This window comes from Rhopilema esculentum, chromosome 13 (genome assembly GCF_057945365.1).
Source record: "Rhopilema esculentum isolate cy_ngs chromosome 13, ASM5794536v1, whole genome shotgun sequence".
Classification (NCBI taxonomy): Eukaryota; Metazoa; Cnidaria; class Scyphozoa; order Rhizostomeae; family Rhizostomatidae; genus Rhopilema; species Rhopilema esculentum.
Window position 1 is genome coordinate 9,266,188 of NC_142827.1, and position 13,939 is coordinate 9,280,126.

A 13,939-nucleotide genomic window follows, 5' to 3' on the forward strand; every position below is an offset into this window, starting at 1 on the left:
AATTTTCTGTGCACGAGGCTTGAAAATATTAGTGGCCAAGTTGCCACAATATCGTAGAGGTTATTCTTTCTAGATTGAGAATGGAACCATTGTATAAGGCCTTTACGGATATAGCCTAACATGTGCTAAATATGTCAAGTTCAAAGTATTGTTTTCTTTATTGAATATCAAAGTAGCTAGTCAAAGCTAATGAATGTTGAATGTTGCAAGTGTTGAACAGTTATAGAGCAACGAGGGACAACAATTGGCACTGGAGCAGAGCCACGATTAGATTTTCCCATTCCCTTTTACACTTGAAAGTTTTGCCTTTGACGATGTTGAATTTAAGCTTTGAGTTCTTCCGCAGCAAGTAAGATTCATTAGATTGCAATTGGAAGCCATTTTTCACTCGTTAGTGACATCAGGTGTCTGAAAAAGGTCATGCAGCACTGCACTGAATTCTGGACTAGATGGAAAGCGAGTCAACAGCTTCAATGGTGCTCTTTTATGGGAAGTCTCCCCAAACTCACTCTCCTCTTCATTTATACTGTCTCTCGGTGACATAAGTGAGGAGGCGATCTCGTGTTGAGTGCCGTTATTCCATTTTTTAAAGTATTTACTGGCCAATGGGTATTTCCTTGCTATATGATGCTCGCTAATCGAAGGAAGTGGAGGAATATTCGTTGAGTGCGATTTTGTTCGAGGTGTTGGACATTTTCGATCCTTTTCGACGATTTTGTGAGACCCTTTACCGCTTTTTTGCTCATCAGATTTGATATTCGGCAACTTTTCAACCCAATCACTTGTATGGAAAGAAGATTCTTTTAGTTCATAGTTTTTATGTCTCTGAGTTTCATCTTCATTTTTTCTCGTCTCCATTATCACTGGCACGAAAAAGTCTTTTTCACATGTCTCTTCAAGGATGCTATGCAATAAGGAAACCGAGGCCTTCAAAGAGGTTTTCTCGACCTGCCATCGACTCTTTTCCATTAAAACTTTAAATGATTGCATAGAAAAAGACTTATGAGTTTACCAGGTGGTCTAAACAAATTCGTATCCAGAACAACAATATGGATATTCCACCATATCGTTTACGTGCATTGCATCTTATGCAAGTTGTTGTCCATACCAGAGGATTATTGCCTCTATTGTTTTCCGAACCCTTTCAATTGAATTTAGCATTATTGGATAAGAAATGAAAAAGAACAACAACGCATGGAGCTCCCTCTCTCGTTAGCCAAAGGTGATACTTGATTGCACCTTTTGTCTCCCAATAACTAAACAGGAAAGGAAGAGAATTTTCATCTCATCAGCTCATCAGAGGTCATACTGGAAATGTCTTCTCATTGTATATTTAGGTTATGGATCTATTAACGGATATACATTAATCTGTATGAATTGATTTATGAAGAATGCTTTGGAGATTTGTTTAAAAACCCCTTTGGTGCTTTGGAAGGATGTTCCTTTCTACCGTCCCGTGGACTATCAGTGTTTTTTCGGGCGACATAATCAGGCCATGAACAACTGCTTTGTCTCTATGCGGTGCTAAAGCTAATATCTCTTTTGTTTCTCAATATTACCAAGACAACAATTAATAATGTCGTGCTAATAAACAAACTTGTAAACTTCATTACGCATGCAATTTTGTTCTCCTTTGTGACTAGCCTGCGCGCAGACCCAAGGCTTCTTATGACAAGATCATACCAAAGAATAACAAAGACAATTTTCCTGCTTTTTGCAAATACTTCTCTTGTGTTCTTTGCAAGTACTTTCCTATTGAATTAGAAGAAATTTATCGCGGAGACTTGGAAAAAGAAAAGGTTTCAAAGAACTTGAGCAGCATAGTTAACGCACGCGAAGGTTTGACGCTGTTGTTGCAGATTCATATCAAATACCCCAAAGGTCCGGTCCTTCCCGCAAACGAGAAACTTGTAGACCTTACGGGAACAGTGGTGGCGCAGCTACTGCAGAGTGGGAGGGTTATGGGCGTGACCAGTAAGACAACATCCCTTTTGCCTCGTTTCAGTGCTTGGTACCAGGTTAATTTTTCTTAGGAAATATGATCCACCCCTACCTAGCACTTTTCAATCTTTTTTTAAAAGAAATATGTAAGTCATGCTTTGTCAACAGAGGGAGGCCGTAATCCCCCCATACTCCCCCTTAGCGTTGCCACTGAAAGGGAATCTCTCAACCCCAACAGTTACTCCCTGGTACCACCCCTGGGTTTGTTGATACTTTGACCTTTCAAATTGTACAATACATTAAAGTTTAGATCATTATTAAAACTCTTGAGTTTTAGAGTTAGAGGGACAGAATTAAGTACAGCCTCCACAACGACAGCCCATTATGATAAATCCCTTACAATGATAATTATAAGTCGATCAAGTTTGTTATTGCCAATCGAAAGAAAAACCATTTGCTGTCAACTACTTTTTTCTTGCGAACAAGTTTGTCCGTCTGGCATGATGAAATATGTTATTGGTTAAGAGACAGTAAAATGTTTTCACATCATTTTTATCTTGATATCATTAAATTATAATGGCAAAACTTTGTAGTTTTCAAAATCCCAATTATCAATGATCACAAAAATAATTTCAGCTGAAGAAACTAAATATATTATTTTCTGAAAATGCAACCATTTATGTAACAAACCCTGGTAACAAAAGTCGTAGAATGGTGTGGGCCTAGTCGCGATAACTACATCCCCAACAGTTAAGTCCTTATACCACAATAAAGAAAAAATAGACAAGCAAAGATACAAGTAAGAGCTTTCTAATCAAAACAGAATTCATCTGATATCGCCTCAGCAGTCGGGCGACCGATTATCTTTTTAGCAAGATAGAGTAAACAATCAAGTTCTTTAATTTACTTTGGCGATAGTTCGCATCCTTCACAGCATTTTCAAGTGAGAATAATAATATTTTCTTTGAAATTCAAAGATACAATTTGTGTCCATGATACAAGTTTCGATAATTCAGTACAGAAGATTTATCAAAATTCAAAAGCTTTTTCTACACCTATGAATGTGTTGGCATTCTTATCAAAACTTTTTAATTCTCCTTAGTTACATGGAATTTGTTTTTAAAATAAAGAAAACTATTCTCCCCTGTCAAACATAAACACTTTAAGCAGTAAAAACTAAAAAAACTTAACACATTGGACACTTCTCTAACACTTTTCTGGTCTAAAAACTCAGTTAATGGCTGAAAAGTGGACAGAACTCCTTCATGGGATCTGATTGAAGAAAAATGAAATAAAGAATAGCTTGTTTGAATGCTTTATTTATTTTGACCAATAGGGTTCTAAAGTGATGACGTCACAAACATATGTTATAAGAAATTTCGAATTTAGATCCAAAAACCTGTAAGACCATCATGAATGCGTCTAAACTTGCAAAACCAGTTGAATGTGTTTATGAATAAACTGAGATATGGCCACATGAGCACAGACTATTCCCCCATCAAACGTCTGTAATTACAGTGGCGGAAATTGCGGAATGGGGGAAGGGGGCAAGTGCCCACAGGTTTTGCTAAATTTTCGGTTAAGACACGATTCTGGGGATAAATTATGTGATTTGTGGGAAAAGTTGCTTATTTTGTGGACATTGCCCCCTCCCCCATCTAAAAAATGAATTTCCGTCCCTGTGTTATTTCCTTATTTGTATGTAATGATGTTATTTTGCCACTGTGTAAATTGGGATCATGACTTTATAGTAAATTTCTAATCTTTCAATGACCATATATTACCTGACCTTTTTTATATTTAATTAATTTTGCATATTTAGAAGATTTGATGGTGCTCTCTTAGCTTGCGTGGTCTTAGGAGAATGACTGCATTACAATAGAGTCTACAGTCTATAAGAGTATAGATCTGAATCGTTCTTGAAAATGTAGAGCTTTCTCATCAAACACATTGCATGTGTTAGTAAATATGGATGCCAAATAGAACTTAGCAAAAACAACGATGAAGGTCAAATGGTGTTGAAAGCTTTTGTTAAGCTAAACGCAAATCGTATTAATCGTAAATTTGCCTTTGTAGATTTAGCTTTTGGTTCTGCACACCTCAAATTCGTCATAATGTATTCTAATTACATTTAATGATTAATAAAATTTAACGAATTTAACAAGTAGCGAATGCATACACAGCTGCTTCTTGTAATCTCCCGTCAAATTGACAACACGCTTATTCTATTAAGTGCTCATTTTCTTTTAACTTTCTGAGACAATATTTGAACTAAACAATGCTCCAAAGACAAATTTTAATAATCACAAGATCTGAATTGCAGTGGATTTGAAACGTTTAAAGACAAAGAGGTAGAGACAAGCTACAATGCCAAAAAAGGCCATTACAATTGAATAAATGATAGATTGTATCAAAATATCTGAAGTAAAATACAAAAGACAAGAAAAACAAAGCTTTTTGATAGGAAAGCAAAAGAAGGCAAGATTGAAACAAAGATGGTGCTTGTTAAGAGATTATTGTGAATATGTCTGCCCTTAACGCCACAGAATTTTATCTCATTCTTACAATTTCTTTCACGTTTGCCTGGTAGTCTTGATATCTATTTTTGCATTCGTTTTAATTATCAATAATTTGTCCAACCACAAAGTATGATATTGGTGGTTTAAGCCTAAATCCAGCAAATTCATTTCGCTTTGATACCAAAACTACGCTGGGTTGTCATACCGATCCTCAGCTTTAGTAATCTTGTAAAATTCCGTTGCCTAAGCAAAAAAGCGGATTAAAAGCCGGTATAATTATTTTCCAGTCATTCCAGCTGAAAGAGTTTTGGGTCAACGTTGATGTACAAAGCTTCAATTGCAATTCAAAAATGCATCTCAAGTAAAAATAAAGCCTAAGAATGGCAAACACGTGAATTGAAAAAAGCTGCATGGTTAGTTTCACGTGAAATTTCCTTAGTTAAATGCATATTTTTTTGCTGGGGAAAGGGGGTTGAAGAATTTTTTTTGAAATATTGAGCTTTTATTCAAAGCAAAAAATTGGTCTGCAAGTCCACTGTCCCCTTACTTGTTCATTATGCTTTGTTAAAGAATTGGCAATTAATTTGATTAGAAACATGATATACGTATGCAATGCCCGTTCTGCATCAATTTGATGAAAATGTCGCTGATGAAAACTACTTATAAAAACTACTATATTACCACTGAAAATTGTCTACAAATCAGTGGTGGTAGCAACGTCTGCTGGGACCCATTCTCGACTAGAATGAACCAACCTTTTTCAAATCAGTTCTAGCATAAAGAGGAAATTCTATAGTTGGCTGGTACAGGGACAAGCTCTTCTTCATTGTAAGTTTTTTAAAGATCAACTCTTTAAGTATTTGTATCTGTTGCTACCTAGCCTCCAAAGGTAGGGTTTTATCTAGCAGCGTCCTGGTCCTTCCCTCAAAGTGACCACATCTTTTGATTCCTGAGCCTGAATTTACAGAGGGCTGGTGACGTTTTTCACTCTGAGTAGAAGTTTGGTCCTGTCATTTACTCAAACTACAGACCCTTTTGAGATTTTATTCCACGATCCTGACCATTGTTTCAATAATAAGTGGGATGTGCCCCCTTCTTCATCTCAAAAATGCCACCCTGCTACCACAACAGCGCTTCAAAAACAGAATACTCATCAGTGTATTAAAACCATTTCAGTATTTCTACACAATTAGAAATGTCCCTCTAGAGCATATTTCTTCACAATAAAACAAGCAAAAAGCCGGTGAATTTTGATTGAGAAGTTTGGAGATCTATTAATTCAGCATTCAGCTACTTAATATCTATCTTCTAGTTTTGTTTAACGCAATCAACATCCTTGCAATTTCCTTAGATAATACACCTTATTTTCACCAAGACTTTCTTCCTTCAAAATTGTTTGGTAGCCATGGTGCTGCTATTATAAATCTTCAATAGATTCTATTGAAAGTTTTCTTTGCATGGGGGGAGGGAGGGGGTGAGAGTTAGAGTAGATGCTAGAATATGCACCTAGAACGGATCCATGTGGAACTCCCAGTTTATCTTCTTGTTTTAGTTGCACTTCTACAGAATTTTATCTTTTGAAGTATTTTTGTATTTAATCATGTGAATATTCCCGACGTTTCTGAACAGAAATTTGCATTCTAGCGAAACAATTAGCGCTTCCTGAGTTTGGTTCCCCTGACCCAAGGTTCAACCGGATGTATTGGTGAAATCTGCGCGGTTGAATTAAAAATCTTAAGGTAACTTTAATTCATTTGAGGAAGCACTTTTTCGGCAGTCCTTTATTCACACAGCTTGGTTGAATTTTTTTCATTGAGTCAAGCAGAATTCTAGCAAATCCCTAGTGTCTATATTTATTATGAATGAACCATACTTTAGAATAAGTCTGCAAATCAAGAAGTTATCGAATTATCAAGAAAAATCCCTTCAAGACACTCTGCTTTGTTCTTTCGAGAAACTCTGCTTTTTAGAGCAAATAATGACATATCTGGCCTGACAATATTTTTACTTTCGAAGAAGCTTGAAAAAAATTATTAAACTTTCGAAGAAAATTATTATTCACATTAGTTTTTTCCTTTCCCCCTTCCAAACTATGCTGGATTATGTGTTACAAAGTCCTGCAAGTACTTTTGGCAGTAATTGTAGCTTTCAAATTTAAAAACATGCTATATTATATGTTATAAGAGCAATTGTTTAATAAATATCAAACAAGATGTAGGTAAAGAAATATTATTAATCAGCTGCCCGACGTTATAAAGAGAGGAACGTTGAACAGCAGTTTATAAGGCGCATGTACTCTTAACGGCATCTAGCAGGGCTGCTGTGAAGGGGTGTTCGGCGGGCTCAGTTCCCCTTTTTAAAGTCCAGAGAAATTTCGGGGGGCTCGGCCTTCCTTTTACATCTGATCACATCACATGTTTCATTGGACGAATTCTGTGTTTGCCATCCTTTATTTCCTTTAAGGCTTTTGGGATCGGCAAATACTTTGAATGATTTCATATACGCAACAGCGAATCCTTTAGACAAATCCAATTATGTTTAGGGTGTTTGAGGGGGAGGGGGGTGTTGTTTTGATGGATGAAAGAAGGCTTGGGATTAACGGAACTATTCAGTGTGCTTAAATCTTATATAACGCTTTGTTTCACACATACATTACAGGATAAAATGGTGCGACATATTGGAAGTACAGTCTTCAACCTGAGATCAAAACAACCCATAGTGTGCATATATTTTTATTCAAAACAAATAAGCTTAGTACGTTTCTGGTACTGCAAAATTTGAAGCTCAAGCATATCTTTGTAACAATCATAAAGTAAATATGATGGAGCTTAACTTGGATCCTTGAGGTACAACGTAAACATAGAAGCCACAGCATTGCACTTTTGACACGCTTTTTGTGTTGCTTGTTGACATCTAAATGATAATAGTAGTGTACTTTTGATACACTGAGGGCATTTCAATCCCTTTGAACTCTACCAGTAGTTTTGCTAAGAAAAATTTTCTTAGTTTCATAATAAAAATGCTTCATAACATATGAAAGAATATAGTTGAAGTTATTAGCGCATATTCACATAATATTTTCTACGATATTCTCAGGTAATAAAATTTCCTGACTTGGATTCATAAAATTTCACCGCCCAATATAGAGAACAACTTCAATTTTTTTGAGCCCTCCTTAACACCAATATTGTTATTTTGACATTTGAAAAATTCATGTAACCTCGATTTATTATTTAGGCACAATACTTGGCCTACCAAAGCTACAGGTGAACTCAGCACAAATACAATGTGCAGGTGTCATGCTAAAACAGGTGATTTTCTTCTTGTTCTTGATTACATAAAAATGTCATGTTTTTGCAGGTGCTGCTTATCATTTTAATATTTGAATGAAACCTTTTTATCAGTGCATTTAGTTCCTCTTTGAAGTAAAAATTGTACACGCATTTCCGATCGATCTGCTTCATTAGTATGGTATCAATTAAGGGTATCTGCGACCAGCATATTCTCTATGCTGGAGATATATGTCATTAGTGACTAAGAAGTTATTATCAGTTTTCATTTATCTTTCGCTAAATTTGTCTGTTGTTACTAAGTCAAATTCAGTTAGGAGATTAAGTGCCTTGAATCAACAGTTAGGAAGCGAAACTATTGACTACACAAAGTTATGGACAGCAATGTTATGCCTTCTACTTACTGATAGTAATTTTCTCAGGGTTTTCAATTAAAGGGTTCTTGTTTGATTTGATTAGAAACCCCTAGCCCCACTGATAAGCAGAGCCATATTAAGGGCACACGAACTGGGGGTATCTGCTGGTTTTGTTACTTGTACATTCGTTATATTTAGCAAAACAATTCGAAGCGAACTGCAAATAGATTGAAAGAAGGGGCGATTATCCTACCCAGTTACTTTAATGCAAAGAATTGAATCAATAAATCTCTTTCTTATCTGTAAACTAACACAGTGGTGAAAAAGTCAAATTATGAACAATATTCAAACAGATTGCTACAACGAAAGCAAATATTTAGCATAAGGGTTGCTAAATATAACCTCAAATATCTTAATACAAATATTACACAACACACTTGACATTCTAAAAGAAAATCTATATGTACAGGCATAAGAGGTGGATATAAAGCTGAGTGGCGGCTCAGCATCCGAATACAGAGGTGAATGCTATGACCATTTGCTGTCGTTTCATACAACTCTGGGCAGTGGTTTATACTTTCAATACCCTAACGATTACATGGGATAGAATAACCCGGCCTATTTGCATTGCTTGGAGAAAATGGTAGACCAATTTTCCTTTTCAGCGCTGCTCACTACTAGCTCAACAACCTGCCCTAGTTTTTCGTGTCAATTCCGGGGGGTTTGATTCCAATCGATTTTAGTAGGTCATTTGTTTTCAGTAGGGAAAATTGTTTGTGTAAAAAGGTGCTAATTTTAGTCATTAAATTTGCTATGGAATAAGTGATTGGATTTGATGTTTTGAACATGATGTACAATATTGAGAGACAGAGAGCAAAATTATTCAATTTTGAGAAATGCATCTAGAAGCTGCATTGAAATAAAATACCAATTTTACAGTTGACATAATTTCTTACGTCTGTTGCAATGATAATACAATGTTGATAATACAACGTCTGTTGCGATGATTATTTGAAAAACAGCAATAGGCCACATCATCTTCAAGCTTTCCCCAAAACCGTATTTTTTCATTCTGTTCACTAGTGTCTAATAGAGTCATTCATACAGAAACACACAGTAACGAAGCCTATTCAATGAACCTGCAAGAGAAAGCTCTAACTTGCATCTAATCAAGGCTTTATCTTTTATTGTCATTGGAGCGTTCTCGCCCCTCCAAAAATTATAAAAATCCTTTTTTCCAATGAACAAACCCAGTTTAAGAAATGGTTTCTCTTCCCCTAGAGTTCTGAATTCTAATTGCAATATTCTACACAAAATTACCTAACTACAAGGTAAGGCTATGTGAAAATGTGAGTTATGATGGACTGGAACGAGACATGTTGTTGCTGTAGTTAGTAAGCCAGAGGGAAGAGAGAATTGAAGCGGAGATTTAGGTTGGCTAGGTTACAGAATACATTTTGAAGTTAAGAAGCGGAATATCGAAGACGAAGAGAAACTAAATGATCGTTTTTATCTGCTTTTCCTTCTTGCATGTTTCGTTATAGCTACTTACAAACAAACCTAACGTCCATTACGTAATATGACATAGGCAGAAGTAAAAACTTCTGAAATGCGTTGTTGATACAATTACAAAGTTCTATCCCTTAATCCTCGAAGCTAAGTTCGTCATATTACATAATGGACGTTAGGTTTGTTCTGCAAGTATCCTTATTTTGTAATTAGGTGATTTTGTTTAGAATATCACAATTAGAATTCAGAATAGTATTGAATGTAGAATTATGGGAAAAGAACCGTTGAGAACAAAGGAAATTGTTGATTGGAAGCAAAAGAAGAGCTCCAACCTTCAAAGGAAATAAAAAGCTAAGCCTTGATAAACAAGTTAAGCAAAGGAAGAGCTCCAACCTTCAAAGGAAATAAAAAGCTAAGCCTTGATAAGATACAAGTTAAGACTTTTGCATTCAATTTGCTTCTTTAATGTGCGATTTTATTACCAAAATGTTTATCAAGATTGAAATACCTAGCTATTTATAGAACCTCTGATACAGGGGTATCAGTTACGGAGCCTCCTTCTACTACACTCCTTTTTCGGAAGAACCGGATAATTTTGGTGGAGGCTCGACGTTCTAATTTTCTTGATAATTTGAGTCTCGGTATGTTTTTAGTATTGTTCTTGCTTCAGCGTTGATTTTTACAACTACATGTTATAAATTGTTGCCAAGACTGGGCCAGTACCACCCAAACAACATTTTTGCAAGACATTTTTAGTTGTACGGTTGATTTGCTGAGATAACTTGCTCTGTTTAGTTAACATAAGTGAACATTTACAGGAACACTTTTTTCTTCAAATTTTTCTTCTGAGGCTTCGCACGTCCTTACAATGTTCTTGTTCCTTGGCAAATCATGCCTTTAAGTTCTAATGAAATGTGTTCTTTTACATTAAGTGTGAATGTCGATTGTACAGCAAAGGTAGTCTCGCCATTGGAGTACTCAGCTATCAAAATACTGAAGTTTCTATTTTGCGGGTCTAGTATCCTTTATGCTGGTAATTTTTACAATAGATTTCTTCATTTTCCATATAGCTACGGCTTCTGACACACATGTAATTCTATGCAGCTTCAGACACTGACACGTCTACAGCCTTAAGTTCTTTCCTCCATGCATACAATGCATACTTTTGTTATGTTCAAACTCAACAGAATTAAAGTCACTACAACATTTCAGACTACTAAACGTGTAAAAAGGATTTATTTCCCAAGACAATTCTGCGTAAGCAATTCATGAGTAATTCTAATAAACAAGGTCGAACTAACATTAGAAAGAAGGTACAAGAAAGGAGAAAATGAAATAAAATTTGTTATGACAGCTTGTTTTGTTGCATTAATTTCTAAATCATTTATGTTGTCAAAAACATTTGTTTCTCTTAAATTTTGTCTTTTCAATGTGCATTACTAAATTATAATCTCATATATGCGGTTTTGAACTTTGAAATTGTTTGTCATAAAGGAGAAAACGTTTCCTTTTCTTGACAATTTCCTTTTCAATGTCACAATGTAAGAAAGATGACATAGTTCTATTTAGAGCACATCAGGCGGTTACTTTTGGCAAATGTTGCCATGCCTTTTCATCTCTAAAAGCCGCTGTTTTTTTTTAACTAAAACTGCTAGAAAAGGTATACTGTGAATTGAAAGAAATATGCTTGCAAAACACTTATAATCGTGCAATTTTTTATAAGTACGCACAGTTTTAATGTGCAAGCTTTGGAATAGATTTAAACAAAGCTAAGTGAAACAGATTTCTTCCTTGCTTGTTATTGGCCAGGAATCACAGTTTTATTGCAAACAGTTATGTTAACACGAGCACGTTTTAAAGACTTTTTGCCATCAAAGAAGAGGGTCTTGCAAGGGCAGTGAAATCGCTTATGCCAATATGAATTCAATCAATTTCTATAAAAAACAAATACAAGCCATTATGTTGCATGTGGCCCGTTTGTCAGCTTGTTCGATTATTTGACGACAGGTGATGAGCCCCCGTCTGCAACACTTGTGTTCTGCTTTTTCAGCAAGGCGCAGTTCAGTTGATTACAAGTGCGAATGGGATCAGCACATTCCTAAATTGATATCAAAATAATTTTTGAAGATGATTGCTTTCTGTTCAGTGTGTTTATAGCCTCATTCAAATCTGGTGATCATGGACATTAAAGGTGCGAATAATACTTTTCCTATTCATTATTTTCCTGCAACGTCATCTACGATATGATATATTTTTGATATTATAACCAGTTTTATTCTTAGATGTTTATTATGAATTATGTTTGCTACTGCTGCTTTTCGTGGACGATCGCCAATTGTATCTTTGATTTTTCCAAACATAACATAGCTAAGAACTACCAATTTGCAAATCTTAATCATATTTTGCCGAACTGATATTAAAAGACAATAAACATGCTTACAAAGCTTCATAACATACATGCAGCTCATAGCTAACTTAGATTATTTATGAGTCGTTTCTCGAGCTTTATACTTTCCATGGGTAAGTTCTGCATGATAACTTGATCAAGAATTCTTCTTTGCTGGTGTTGGGATAATTGAAGAATCTCACACAGTAAACGACCAGCACTTGTATCAAAGTTTTCATATGTTTTTATCAAACTTAACAGCTCTTTTACTTCTGATACTATTTTCAAATGAGAAATTAACCTTAGTAAATCAGAAACATCCTTTATTAATCTACTACGTTTTGTTTTTTTGTTCCTAATTGATGCTTTAAAATCACTTGAAAAGATTGGAAGCAGGCAACTTTGGATGAATATTAATTATTTATCTCATTCTTATATTTCTCTCGTTGCTATGTATTCTCAAACTTTCCTTAAGTACCTGCAACTTTTATAAGTTTACAATAAGCTTTCTGCACTTGCTAGTTTGCTTTTAATTGCCTTTCAAATGTACATAGGTCAAGAGAAAAAGTAATCAGTTAATTCATAAGATATTGTTCTTGTTTCCACTGCTAAATCCAACTTTATATAACAAGCATTAAAGTACTGCTAACTTTTCTGCCTTCTACCAGATAACAAATCGTCCCGTAAGACTTTTAACCTTAATAGTTAATACTTGAAAGAAGTTGATTGCACTCGAGGAAGATTACTACCAGCTCATGATCTAATCAAGTTATTCTTTATGTTTCCAAAACGTGATGTCGTGCATATCCTTAAGAAGCAAAATGTGTCATAATGTCGACTTTGTTTTCGCTCTTGTTCTCATTTCGAGAAGGAGGTGCTTTCAAACAATATTCTGAAGAACAGGTGACTTATAAACAAAGAAGACAATTTTAATGCTAACGAATGCTGTTGTTATTTGGAAATTGATCTAGCAGAAGGTCTGCAGCAAGATCTTTTAGGTCTGACGACACTTCTATTTATAACTCTTGCCAGGCATGAAAGCAATCTAATGCCATTTCAGATGTCTTACATAAGGCAAAACTCTATTTGTTTATATGATGCAATGGTAAATGAAGTTGAAAATTGTATTTGAGGTGATAAAGGATTATTTTATGTATAGAAGATTACATCGATTTTGACAAGTGATTGATTCAGCAAGGGAAAAAACAATATCTTGCGCCTTTTCTCAGCTTTAAATTTCTTATCAATCCTTGCAGCTATTTTGTTCTTCTTCTATCTTTCTTTCTTCAGACTTTCATGAGAAAAAATTCTCCATTTGGCGAATGCAGCTAGGATACTTCGAATGATATGTCTCCTGATACGAACCACGTCCCACGGCGGCCTTATACCTGTCATAATATGGCTGTTTCAGTGCATTTTCTCATTTTTCTACGTTTTTTGCTGTTCTAGGATGAAACTCCAAGTCTAAGCATCAAAGGATAAAATAAGCTCCTCCTGGCAGTTCCTCTTTAATTATTTTTTTAAATTATATAACAGCAACTTATCTACCAATCGAAATTCTTTCTTGTTCTTGATGCATTAGCCTAGAATCTTTCTATCACAAATCATGATTTTTTTCAAATTCGGGCATCATATGCAAAATATTTGATCAATTATTCACAGGCAAGTTGTCTGTTGTCTGCATAGGGCATCAGTTGAAAATCTTCAGATTGTAGCCTTTCGCCTATGGAAAATTGAACAAGCAGCTGCGGACCTGTGAATTAGGAAACTTTCTTAATTATGAGTGAGCTATCGTTTTCGATATGCCTTTGTTTGTTGTTCTACCATGGTTTATGCTCGGTGCCGCGTTTTGTGTACCGGCAATCAAAGTTTTGGCTTCAGTATATTCATTTTCTCGAGTTAAACCACGATTTTGGTAATCTGAATTATTAAAAAACA

At 35.2% G+C, this 13,939-nt stretch overlaps 1 protein-coding gene across 1 annotated transcript in view; it reads left to right on the forward strand.

Moving 5' to 3' along the window:
- The first annotated feature begins 11,616 nt into the window (after nt 1–11,616).
- LOC135691662 (voltage-dependent T-type calcium channel subunit alpha-1H) overlaps nt 11,617–13,939 on the forward strand; it is a 34,853-nt gene continuing 32,530 nt past the window's right edge. Inside the window, exon 1 of the mRNA XM_065209599.2 lies at nt 11,617–11,806. The gene's annotated coding sequence lies outside the window, so the exon portion shown is untranslated. The remainder of the gene's footprint in view (nt 11,807–13,939) is intronic.